This window comes from Phyllobates terribilis, unplaced genomic scaffold (genome assembly GCF_046119375.1).
Source record: "Phyllobates terribilis strain yellow unplaced genomic scaffold, ASM4611937v1 Scaffold_99__1_contigs__length_5935540, whole genome shotgun sequence".
In the NCBI taxonomy this organism is placed as follows: domain Eukaryota; kingdom Metazoa; phylum Chordata; class Amphibia; order Anura; family Dendrobatidae; genus Phyllobates; species Phyllobates terribilis.
This window is the reverse complement of record NW_027362859.1, coordinates 1,398,397-1,412,353: the sequence shown is the minus strand read 5'-3', so window position 1 is coordinate 1,412,353 and position 13,957 is coordinate 1,398,397. Positions and strand designations below refer to the sequence as shown.

The window sequence follows — 13,957 nt, the reverse complement described above, 5'->3', positions numbered from 1 at the left end:
AGTATGTATGATGCCCCCACACAGTGTAATGCCCCCATTATGCCCCTTATGCAGTATGTATGCTGCGCCCACACAGTGTAATGCCCCCATTATGCTCCTTATGCAGTATGTATGATGCCCCCACAGAGTGTAATGCCCCCTTTATGCCCCTTATGCAGGATGTATGATGTCCCCAAACAGTGTAATGCCCCCATTATGCCCCTTATGCAGTATGTATGATGTCCCCAAACAGTGTAATGCCCCCATTATGCGCCTTATGCAGCATGTATGATGCCCCACACAGTGTAATGCCCCCATTATGCCCCTTATGCAGTATGTATGATGCCCCATACAGTGTAATGCCCCATTATGCCCCTTATGCAGTATGTATGATGCCCCACACAGTGTAATGCCACCATTATGCCCCTTATGCAGTATGTATGATGCCCCCACACAGTGTAATACCCCCAATATGCCCCTTATGTAGGATGTATAATGCCCCCATTATGCCCCTTATGCAGTATGTACGATGCCCCCACACAGAGTAATGGCCCCATTATGCCCCTTATGCAGTATGTATGATCCCCCCACACCGTGTAATGCCCCCATTATGCCCCTTTTGCAGGATGTATGATGCCCCTACACAGTGTAATGCCCCCATTATTCCCCTTATGCAGGATGTATGATGCCCCACACAGTGTATTGCCCCCATTATGCCTCTTATGCAGGATGTATGATACCCCCACACAGTTTAATGCCCCCATTATGCTCCTTATGCAGTATGTATGATGCCCCCACACAGTGTAATGCCCCCATTATGCCCCTTATGCAGGATGTATGATGCCCCCCACACAGTGTAATGCCCCATTATACCCCTTATGCAGGATGTATGATGCCCCCACACAGTGTAATGCCCCATTATACCCCTTATGCAGGATGTATGATGCCCCCACAGAGTGTAATGCCCCCATTATACCCCTTATGCAGGATGTATGATGCCCCCACACAGTGTAATGCCCCCATTATACCCCTTATGCAGGATGTATGATGCCCCCACACAGTGTAATTCCCCATTATGCCCCTTATGCAGTATGTCTGATGCCCCCACACAGTGTAATGCCCCCCTTATGCCCCTTATGCAGGATGTATGATGCCCCCACACAGTGTAATGGCCCCATTATGCCCCTTATGCAGTATGTAGGATGCCCCCACACAGTGTAATGCCCCCATTATGCTCCTTATGCAGGATGTATGATGCCCCCACAGTGTAATGCCCCCATTATGCCCCTTATGCAGGATGTATGATGCCCCCACACAGTGTAATGCCCCCATTATGCCCCTTATGCAGTATGTATGATGCCCCCCACACAGTGTAATGCCCCCATTATGCCCCTTATGCACTATGTATGATGCCCCCACACAGTGTAATGCCCCCATTATACCCCTTATGCACTATGTATGATGCCCCCACACAGTGTAATGCCCCCATTATACCCCTTATGCACTATGTATGATGCCCCCACACAGTGTAATGCCCCCATTATGCCCCTTATGCAGGATGTGTGATGCCCCCATTATGCCCCTTATACAGGATGTATGATGCCCCCACACAGTGTAATGCCCCCATTATGCCCCTTATGCAGGATGTATGATGCCCCCACAGTGTAATGCCCCCAGTATGCCCCTTATGCTAGATGTATGATGCCCCCACACAGTGTAATGCCCCCATTATGCCCCTTATGCAGGATGTATGATGCCCCCCCACAGTGTAATGCCCCCAGTATGCCCCTTATGCAGGATGTATGATGCCCCCACAGTGTAATGCCCCCATTATGCCCCTTATGCAGGATGTATGATGCCCCCACAGTGTAATGCCCCCAGTATGCCCCTTATGCAGGATGTATGATGCCCCCACACAGTGTAATGCCCCCATTATGCCCCTTATGCAGGATGTATGATGCCCCCCACACAGTGTAATGCCCCCATCATGCCCCTTATGCAGGATGTATGATGCCCCCACACAGTGTAATGCCCCCATTATGCCCCTTATGCAGGATGTCTGATGCCCCCACACAGTGTAATGCCCCCATTATGCCCCTTATACAGTATGTATGATTCCCCCACACAGTGTAATGCCCCCATTATACCCCTTATGTAGTATGTATGATGCCCCCCACAGTGTAATGCCCCCATTATGCCCCTTATGCAGTATGTATGATGCCCCACACAGTGTAATGCCCCCATTATGCCGCTTATGCAGGATGTATGATGCCCCCACACAGTTTAATGCCCCCATTTTGCCCCTTATGCAGAATGTATGATGACCCCCACACAGTGTAATGCCCCCCATTATGCCCCTTATGCAGGATCTATGATGCCCCCACACAGTGTAATGCCCCCATTATACCCCTTATGCAGTATGTATGATGCCCCCCACAGTGTAATGCCCCCATTATGCCCCTTATGCAGTATGTATGATGCCCCACACAGTGTAATGCCCCCATTATGCCCCTTATGCAGGATGTATGATGCCCCACACAGTGTAATGCCCCTTATGCAGGATGTATGATGCCCCCACACAGTGTAATGCCCCCATTATACCCCTTATACAGTATGTATGATGCCCCCACACAGTGTAATGCCCCCATTATGCCCCTTATGCAGGATCTATGATGCCGCCACACAGTGTAATGCCCCCATTATACCCCTTATACAGTATGTATGATGCCCCCACACAGTGCAATGCCCCCATTATGTCCCTTATGAAGATTGTGTGATGCCCCCACACAGTGTAATGCCCCCATTATTCCCCTTATGCAGTATGTATGATGTCGCCAAACAGTGTAATGCCCCCATTATGCCCCTTATGCAGCATGTATGATGCCCCCACACAGTGTAATGCCTCCATGATGCCCCCACACTGTGTAATGCCCCCATTATGCCCCTTATGCAGGATGTATGATGCCCCCACACAGTGTAATGCCCCAATATGCCCCTTATGCAGTATGTATGATTTCCCCACACAGTGTAATGCCCCCATTATGCCCCTTATGCAGTATGTAGGATGCCCCCACACATTGTAATGGCCCCATTATGCCCCTTATGCACGATGTATGATACCATAACACAGTGTAATGCCCCCATTATGCCCCTTATGCAGGATGTCTGATGCCCCCACACAGTGTAATGCCCCCATTATGCCCCTTATGCAGGATCTATGATGCCCCCACACAGTGTAATGTCCCCATTATACCCCTTATGCACTATGTATGATGCCCCCACACAGTGTAATGCCCCCATTATGCCCCTTATGCAGGATGTATGATACCATAACACAGTGTAATGCCCCCATTATGCCCCTTATGCAGGATGTATGATGCCCCCACACAGTGTAATGGCCCCATTATGCCCCTTATGCAGTATGTAGGATGCCCTCACACAGTATAATGCCCCCATTATACCCCTTATGCAGTATGCATGATGCCCCCACACAGTGTAATGCCCCCATTATGCCCCTTATGCAGTATGTATGCTGCGCCCACACAGTGTAATGCCCCCATTATGCTCCTTATGCAGTATGTATGATGCCGCCACACAGTGTAATGCCCCCATTATGCTCCTTATGCAGGATGTATGATGTCCCCAAACAGTGTAATGCCCCCATTATGCCCCTTATGCAGTATGTATGATGTCCCCAAACAGTGTAATGCCCCTTATGCAGCATGTATGATGCCCCCACACAGTGTAATGCCCCCATTATGCCCCTTATGCAGTATGTGTAATGCCTCCACACAGTATAATGCCACCATTATGCCCCTTATGCAGTATGTATGATGCCCCCACACAGTGTAATGCCCCCATTATGCCCCTTATGTAGGATGTATGATGCCCCCACACAGTGTAATGCCCCCATTATGCCCCTTATGCAGTATGTACGATGCCCCCACACAGTGTAATGGCCCCATTATGCCCCTTATGCAGGATGTATGATGCCCCCACACAGTGTAATGCCCCCATTATGCCCCTTATGCACTATGTATGATGCCCCCACACAGTGTAATGCCCCTTATGCAGTATGTATGATGCCCCCACACAGTGTAATGGCCCCATTATGCCCCTTATGCAGTATGTAGGATGCCCCCACACAGTGTAATGCCCCCATTATACCCCTTATGCACTATGTATGATGCCCTCACACAGTGTAATGCCCCCATTATGCCTCTTATGCAGGATGTATGATGCCCTCACGCAGTATAATGCCCCCATTATACCCCTTATGCAGTATGCATGATGCCCCCACACAGTGTAATGCCCCCATTATGCCCCTTAAGCAGTATGCATGATTCCCCCACACTGTGTAATGCCCCCATTATGCCCCATATGCAGGATGTATGATGCCCCCACACAGTGTAATGCCCCCATTATGCCCCTTATACAGTATGTATGATGCCCCCACACAGTGAAATGCCCCATTATACCCCTTATGAAGTATGTATGATGCCCCCATTATGCCCCTTATGCAGTATGTATGATGCCCCCACACAGTGAAATGCCCCATTATACCCCTTATGAAGTATGTATGATGCCCCCATTATGCCCCTTATGCAGTATGTATGATGCCCCCACACAGTGTAATGCCCCTTATGCAATATGTATAATGCCCCCATTATGCCCCTTGTGCAGGATGTATGATGCCCCCATTATGCCCCTTATGTAGTATGTATGATGCCCACACACAGTGTAATGCCCCCATTATGCCCCTTATGCAGTATGTATGATGCCCACACACAGTGTAATGCCCTCATTATGCCCCTTATGCAGGATGTATGATGCCCCCACACAGTGTAATGCCCCCATTGTTCCCCTTATACAGGATGTATGATGCCCCCACACAGTGTAATGCCCCCATTATACCCCTTATACAGGATGTATGATGCCCCCACACAGTGTAATGCCCCCATTATGCCCCTTATGCAGGATGTATGATGCCCCCACACAGTGTAATTCCCCATTATGCCCCTTATTCAGTATGTATGATGCCCCCACACAGTGTAATGCCCCAATTATGCCCCTTATGCAGTATGTATGCTGCGCCCACACAGTGTAATGCCCCCATTATGCTCCTTATGCAGTATGTATGATGCCCCCACAGAGTGTAATGCCCCCTTTATGCCCCTTATGCAGGATGTATGATGTCCCCAAACAGTGTAATGCCCCCATTATGCCCCTTATGCAGTATGTATGATGTCCCCAAACAGTGTAATGCCCCCATTATGCCCCTTATGCAGCATGTATGATGCCCCACACAGTGTAATGCCCCCATTATGCCCCTTATGCAGTATGTATGATGCCCCATACAGTGTAATGCCCCCATTATGCCCCTTATGCAGTATGTATGATGCCCCACACAGTGTAATGCCACCATTATGCCCCTTATGCAGTATGTATGATGCCCCCGCACAGTGTAATGCCCCCATTATGCCCCTTATGTAGGATGTATAATGCCCCCATTATGCCCCTTATGCAGTATGTATGATGCCCCACACAGTGTAATGGCCCCATTATGCCCCTTATGCAGGATGTATGATGCCCCCACACAGTGTAATGCCCCCTTTATGCCCCTTATGCACTATGTTTGATGCCCCCACACAGTGTAATGCCCCCATTATGCCTCTTATGCAGGATGTATGATGCCCTCACACAGTATAATGCCCCCATTATGCCCCTTATGCAGTATGTATGATGCCCCCACACAGTATAATGGCCCCATTATGCCCCTTATGCAGGATGTATGATGCCCTCACACAGTATAATGCCCCCATTATACCCCCCACACAGTGTAATGCCCCCATTATGCCCCTTACGCAGTATGTATGATTTCTCCACACAGTGTAATGCCCCCATTATGCCCCTTATGTAGTATGTATGATGCCCCCACACAGTGTAATGCCCCCATTATGCCCCTTATGCAGAATGTATGATGCCCCCACACAGTGTAATGCCCCCATTATGCCCCTTATGCAGGATGTATGATGCCCCCACACAGTGTAATGCCCCCATTATGCTCCTTATCCAGTATGTATGATGCCCCCACAGTGTAAACCCCCCATTATGCCCCTTATGCAGTATGTATGATGCCCCCCACAGTGTAATGCCCCCATTATGCCCCTTATGCAGGATGTATGATGCCCCCACACAGTGTAATGCCCCCATTATGCCCATAATGCAATATGTATGATGCCCCCACAGTGTAATGCCCCCATTATGCTCCTTTTGCAGTATGTATGATGCCCCCACAGTGTAGTCCCCCTTTATGCCCCTCATACAGTATGTATGATGCCCCCCACAGTGTAATGCCCCCATCATGCCCCTTATGCAGGATGTATGATGCCCCCACACAGTGTAATGCCCCCATTATGCCCCTTATGCAATATGTATGATGCCCCCACAGTGTAATCTCTCATTATGCCCCTTATACAGTATGTATGATGCCCCCCACAGTGTAATGCCCCCATTATGCCCCTTATGCAGGATGTATGATGCCCCCCACAGTGTAATGCCCCCATTATGCCCCTTATGCAGGATGTATGATGCCCCCACACAGTATAATGCCCCCATTATGCCCCTTATGCAGTATGTATGATGCCCCCACACAGTGTAATGCCCCCATTATGCCCCTTATGCAGGATGTATGATGCCCCCCACACAGTGTAATGCTCCCATTATGCCCCTTATGCAGTATGTATGATGCCCCCACACAGTGTAATGCCCCCATTATGCCCCTTATGCAGGATGTGTGATGCCCCCACACAGTGTAATGTCCCCATTATGCCCCTTATGCAGTATGTATGATGCCCCCACACAGTGTAATGCCCCCATTATGCCCCTTATGCAGGATGTATGATGCCCCCACACAGTGTAATGTCCCCATTATGCCCCTTATGCAGGATGTATGATGCCCCCACACAGTGTAATTCCCCATTATGCCCCTTATGCAGTATGTATGATGCCCCCCACAGTATAATGCCCCCATTATGCCCCTTATGCAGTATGTATGATGCCCCCCACAGTATAATGCCCCCATTATGCCCCTTATGCAGGATGTATGATGCCCCCACACAGTGCAATGCCCCCATTATGCCCCTTATACAGTATGTATAATGCCCCCACAGTGCAGTGTAATGCCCCCATTATGCCCCTTATGCAGGATGTATGATGCCCCCACACAGTGTAATGCCCCCATTATGCCCCTTATACAGTATGTATAATGCCCCCACAGTGCAGTGTAATGCCCCCATTATGCCCCTTATGCAGTATGTATGATGCCCCACACAGTGTAATGCACCCATTATGCCCCTTATGCAGTATGTATGATGCCCCCATTATGCCCCTTATGTAGTATGTATGATGTCCCCACACAGTGTAGTGCTCCCATTATGCCCCTTATGCAGTATGTATGATGCCCCCACACAGTGTAATGCCCCCATTATGCCCCTTATGCAGGATGTATGATGCCCCCACACAGTGTAATGCCCCCATTATGCCCCTTATGCAGGATGTATGATGCCCCCACACAGTGTAATGCCCCCATTATGCCCCTTATACAGTATGTATGATGCCCCCACACAGTGAAATGCCCCATTATACCCCTTATGAAGTACGTATGATGCCCCCATTATGCCCCTTATGCAGTATGTATGATGCCCCCACACAGTGTAATGCCCCCATTATGCCCCTTGTGCAGGATGTATGATGCCCCCATTATGCCCCTTATGTAGTATGTATGATGCCCACACACAGTGTAATGCCCCCATTATGCCCCTTATGCAGTATGTATGATGCCCACACACAGTGTAATGCCCTCATTATGCCCCTTATGCAGGATGTATGATGCCCCCACACAGTGTAATGCCCCCATTGTGCCCTTTATACAGGATGTATGATATCCCCACACAGTGTAATGCCCCCATGATGCCCCCACACAGTGTAATGCCCCCATTGTGCCCCTTATACAGGATGTATAATGCCCCCACACAGTGTAATGCCCCCATTATGCCCCTTATGCAGGATGTATGATGCCCCCACACAGTGTAATTCCCCATTATGCCCCTTATGCAGTATGTATGATGCCCCCACACAGTGTAATGCCCCCATTATGCCCCTTATGCAGTATGTATGCTGCGCCCACACAGTGTAATGCCCCCATTATGCTCCTTATGCAGTATGTATGATGCCCCCACAGAGTGTAATGCCCCCTTTATGCCCCTTATGCAGGATGTATGATGTCCCCAAACAGTGTAATGCCCCCATTATGCCCCTTATGCAGTATGTATGATGTCCCCAAACAGTGTAATGCCCCCATTATGCCCCTTATGCAGCATGTATGATGCCCCACACAGTGTAATGCCACCATTATGCCCCTTATGCAGTATGTATGATGCCCCACACAGTGTAATGCCACCATTATGCCCCTTATGCAGTATGTATGATGCCCTCACACAGTATAATGCCCCCATTATACCCCTTATGCAGTATGCATGATGCCCCCACACAGTGTAATGCCCCCATTATGCCCCTTACGCAGTATGTATGATTTCCCCACACAGTGTAATGCCCCCATTATGCCCCTTATGTAGTATGTATGATGCCCCCACACAGTGTAATACCCCCATTATGCCCCTTATGCAGGATGTATGATGCCCCCACACAGTGTAATGCCCCCATTATGCCCATAATGCTATATGTATGATGCCCCCCACAGTGTAATGCCCCCATTATGCCCCTTATGCAGGATGTATGATGCCCCCACACAGTGTAATGCGCCCATTATGCCCCTTATGCAGGATGTATGATGCCCCCACACAGTGTAATGCCCCCATTATGCCCCTTATACAGTATGTATGATGCCCCCACACAGTGTAATGCCCTCATTATGCTCCCTATGCAGTATGTATGATGCCCCCACAGTGTAAACCCCCCATTATGCCCCTTATGCAGTATGTATGATGCCCCCCACAGTGTAATGCCCCCATTATGCCCCTTATGCAGGATGTATGATGCCCCCACACAGTGTAATGCCCCCATTATGCCCCTTATGCAGGATGTATGATGCCCCCCCACAATGTAATGCCCCCATTATGCCCTTTATACAGTATGTATGATGCCCCCACACAGTGTAATGCCCCCATTATGCCACTTATGCAGGATGTATGATGCCCCCACACATTGTAATGCTCCCTTTATGCAGTATGATGTCCCCACACAGTGTAATGCCCCCTTTATGCCCCTTATGTAGTATGTATGATGCCCCCACACAGTGTAATGCCCACATTATGCCCCTTATGCAGGATGTATTATGCCCCCACACATTGTAATGCCCCTTATGCAGAATGTATGATCCCCCCACACATTGTAATGCCCCTTATGCAGGATGTATGATGCCCCCACACATTGTAATGCCCCCTTTATGCCCCTTATGCAGGATGTATGATGCCCCCACACAGTGTAATGCCCCTTATGCAGGATGTATGATGCCACCACAGTGTGTAATGCCCCTTATGTAGTATGTATGATGCCCCCACACAGTGTAATGCCCCTATTATGCCCCTAATACAGTATGTATGATGCCCCCACACAGTGTAATGCCTCCATTATGCCCCTTATGCAGTATGTATGATGCCCCCACACAGTGTAATGCCTCCATTATGCAGTATTTATGATGCCACCACACAGTGTAATGCCCCCATTATGCCCCTTATGCAGTATGTATGATGTGCCCACACAGTGTAATGCCGCCATTATGCCTCTTATGCAGGATGTATGATGCCCCCACACAGTGTAATGCCTCCATTATGCAGTATTTATGATGCCACCACACAGTGTAATGCCCCATTATGCCCCTTATGCAGGATGTATGATGCCCCCACACAGTGTAATGCCTCCATTATGCCCCTTATGCAGGATGTATGATGCCCCCCACAGTGTAATGCCTCCTTTATGCCCCTTATGCAGGATGTATGATAACCCCACACAGTGTAATGCCCGCATTATGCCCCTTATACAGTATGTGTAATGCCCCCATTATACCCCTTATGCAGTAGGTATGATGCCCCCACACAGTATAATGCCTCCATTATGCCCCTTATGCAGTATGTATGATGCCCCCACACAGTGTAATGCCTCCATTTTGCCCCTTATGCAGGATGTATGATGCCCCCACACAGTGTAATGCCCCCATTATGCCCCTTATGCAGGATGTATGATACCCCCACACAGTTTAATGCCTCCATTATGCCCCTTATGCAGTATGTATGATGCCCCCACACAGTGTAATGCCCCCATTATGCCCCTTATGCAGTATGTATGATGCCCCCACACAGTTTAATGCCTCCATTATGCCCCTTATGGAGGATGTATAATGCCCCCCACAGTGTAATGCCCCCATTATTCCCCTAATGCAGGATGTATGATGCCCCCACAGTGTAATGCCCCCATTATTCCCCTAATGCAGGATGTATGATGCCCCCACAGTGTAATGCCCCCATTATGCCCCTTATGCAGGATGTATGATGCCCCACACAGTGTAATGCCCCCATTATGCCCCTTATGCAGGATGTACGATACCCCCACACAGTGTAATGCCCCCATTATGCCCCTTATGCAGGATGTATGATGCCCCCATTATGCCCCTTATGCAGTATGTATGATGCTCCCACACAGTGTAATGCACCTTATGCAGAATGTATGATGCCCCCATTATGCCCCTTATGCAGGATGTATGATGCCCCCCACACAATGTAATGCCCCCATTATCCCCCTTATGCAGGATGTATGATGCCCCCACACAGTGTAATGCCCCCATTATGCCCCTTATGCCAGATGTATGATGCGCCCACACAATGTAATGCCCCCATTATCCCCCTTATGCAGGATGTATGATGCCCCCACACAGTGTAATGCCCCCATTATGCCCCTTATGCCAGATGTATGATGCCCCCACACATTGTAATGCCCCCATTATGCCCCTTATGCAGTATGAAAGATGCCCCAGCTCCCCACACAGTGTAATGCCCCTTATTATTATTATTATTATTTATTATTATAGCACCATTTATTCCATGGCGCTTTTACATGTGATAGGGATATACAGTACAGACCAAAACTTTGGACACACCTTCTGATTTAAAGATTTTTCTGTATTTTCATGACTATGATAATTGTACATTCACATTGAAGGCATCAAAACTATGAATTAACACATGTGGAATTATATACTTAACAAAAAAGTGTGAAACAACTGAAAATATGTCTTATATTCTAGGTTCTTCAAAGTAGCCACCTTTTGCTTTGATGACTGCTTTGCACACTCTTGGTTTGCACGTTAATGAGAAGGCCAATTTTTACAATTCTGACCACTGTCACTTTATGAGGTAATTACTCTGGAACGCTTCAACGGATCCCCCTGATTCTGAGATTGTTTTTTTTGTGACATATTGTACTTCATGATTGTGGTAAAATGTCTTCGATGACACTTGCGTTTATTTGTGAAAAAAACGGAAATTTGGCGAAAATTTAGCAATTTTCAAAATTTTTATTTTTATGCCCTTAAATCAGAGCGATATGTCACACGAAATAGTTAATAAATAACATTTCCCACATGTCTACTTTACATCAGCACAGTTTTGGAACCCAATTTTTTTTTTATTAGGGAGCTATAAGGGTTAAATGATGACCAGTGATTTCTCATTTTTCCAACAAAATTTATAAAACCATTTTTTTAGGGACCACATCACATTTGAAGTCACTTTGAGGCGTCTTTATGACAGAAAATACCCAAAAGTGACACCATTCTAAAAACTACACCCCTCAATGTGCTCAAAACCACATTCAAGAACTTTATTAACCCTTCAGGTTCTTCACAGGAATTTTTGGAATGTGGAAGAAAAAAATGAACATTTAACTTTATTTCACAAAAATGTTACTTTAGACCCAACAGGTAACAGGAAAAAATGGACCCCAAAATTTGTTGTGCAATTTGCCCTGAGCATGCAGATACCCCATATGTGGGGAAAAAACACTGTTTGGGCCCACGGCAGGGTTCGGAAGGGAAGGAGCGCCATTTGACTTTTTGAATGTAAAATTTGCTTGAATAATTAGCGGGCGCCATGTTGCGTTTGGAGAGCTCCTGATGTGCCTAAACAGTGGAAACCCGCCACAAGTGACACCATTTTGGAAACTAGACCTCTCAGGGAACTTATGTAGATGTGTGGTGAGCACCTTGAACCCCCAGGTGCTTCACAGAAGTTTAGAACATTGAGCCGTAAAAATAAAATTTTCACATTTTTCCCACAAAAATGTTTTTCAGCCTCCAATTTTGCATTTCCATGAGGGTAACAGGAGAAATTGCACCATGCAATTTGTTGTACAATTCCTCCTGAGCATGCAGATACCCCATATGTGGGGGAAAACCACTGTTTGGGCGCACGGCAGGGTTTGGAAGGGAAGGAGCGCCATCTGACTTTTTGAATGTAAAATTTGCTTGAATACTTAGTGGATGTGCCTAAACAGTGGAAAAATCCCACAAGTGACACCATTTTGGAAACTAGACCCCTCAGGGAACTTATCTAGATGTGTGGCGAGCACCCTGAACCCCCAAGTGCTTTGGAGAGGTTTATAACATGGAGCTGTGAAAATAAAAAAAATCTAACTTTTTCCACAAAAATAATGTTTTAGCCCCGATTTTTTTATTTTCACAAGGGTAAGAGTAGAAAATGTATCCCAAAAACTGTTGTGCAATTTCTCCTGAGTACGTCAATACCCCATATGTGGCGAAAATACAGTGTTTGGGCGCACGCCAGAGTTCAGAAGGGAAGGAGCATTGTGTGACTTTTTGAACGCAAAATTGGCTGGAATTGAGAGCGGACGCCATGTCGCGTTTGGAGAGCCCCTGATGTGCCTAAACAGTGGAAACCCCCCACAAGTGACCCCATTTTGGAAACTACACACTTCAAGGATTTTATAAAGGGGTATAGTGAACATTTTGAACCCAGAGGTACGACACAGAATTTGATAACAGTAGGTCATCATATTGAATAAGTTGTAATCAGTCTTGAGTGCAAGTGCTCGCCACTTGAGTCTACATCAGGTACACGCTTATGCACCATGTATCGTGCGTGCTCGAGTGACATGCTCGAGTCCCCGCTCGCATGTTTCATGGTTATTAGACACCACAAAAAAAACATGCAGGGATCGCTCGTGCATGGCAGGCAATCCCCGCAAGGTTTTTTGGCCACGAAGCTTATGGGGCAGATACTTGAGCATGTCACTTGAGCACCCGCGATACTCAGTGCATACCCGAGCACCCGATGCAAACTCAAGTAGTGAGCACTTGCACTCAACACTAGTCGCCATATCGTCATCTTTTTTTTTAACTTTTGAAAAAAATCCCAACACAATCCTAACCCTAACATAACCCTAACCCTAGAGTTTATTTTTTACGCCGTTCCTCATGCGGTATAAGTAATTAGACGACTTTATTCTTCTGGTCGGTGCGATTACAGCGATACCAGAATCATATTGGGTTTTTATGATTGACAGCTGTCACACACTAAAAGACGCATTTTTTTGCAAAATCTAGTTTTTGCATCTCCATATTTTGAGAGCTATAATTTTTCCATATTTTGGCCGACAGTCATATGACGTTTTTTTTTTTGCGGGATGAGTTGACGTTTTTATTGGTAACATTTTCAGGCACGTGACATTTTTTGATCGCTTTCTATTCCGATTTTTGGGAGGCAGAATAAACAAAAAACAGCAATTCCAGAATTTTTTTATGGTTTTTTTTTTTATTCTACTCCGCGTGTGGTAAAATTGATAAGGTAGCTTTATTCTTCGGGTCAGTACGTTTACAGCGGTATCGCATTTATATCGTTTTTCTATGTTTTGGCGCTTTTACACAATAAAAGCTATTTTATAGATA

General features: G+C 47.1%; 1 protein-coding gene across 2 annotated transcripts in view; it reads left to right on the top strand.

The window, feature by feature from the left end:
* The window catches only part of LOC141198697 (uncharacterized), a 57,464-nt gene that overhangs the window by 20,153 nt on the left and 23,354 nt on the right, over positions 1-13,957 (top strand). Inside the window, exon 2 of one of the 2 annotated variants that reach the window (XM_073663105.1) lies at positions 11,300-11,408. The exons of the other annotated variant lie outside the window; for it this stretch is intronic. The gene's annotated coding sequence lies outside the window, so the exon portion shown is untranslated. The remainder of the gene's footprint in view (positions 1-11,299; positions 11,409-13,957) is intronic. 2 annotated transcript variants of the gene reach the window in all.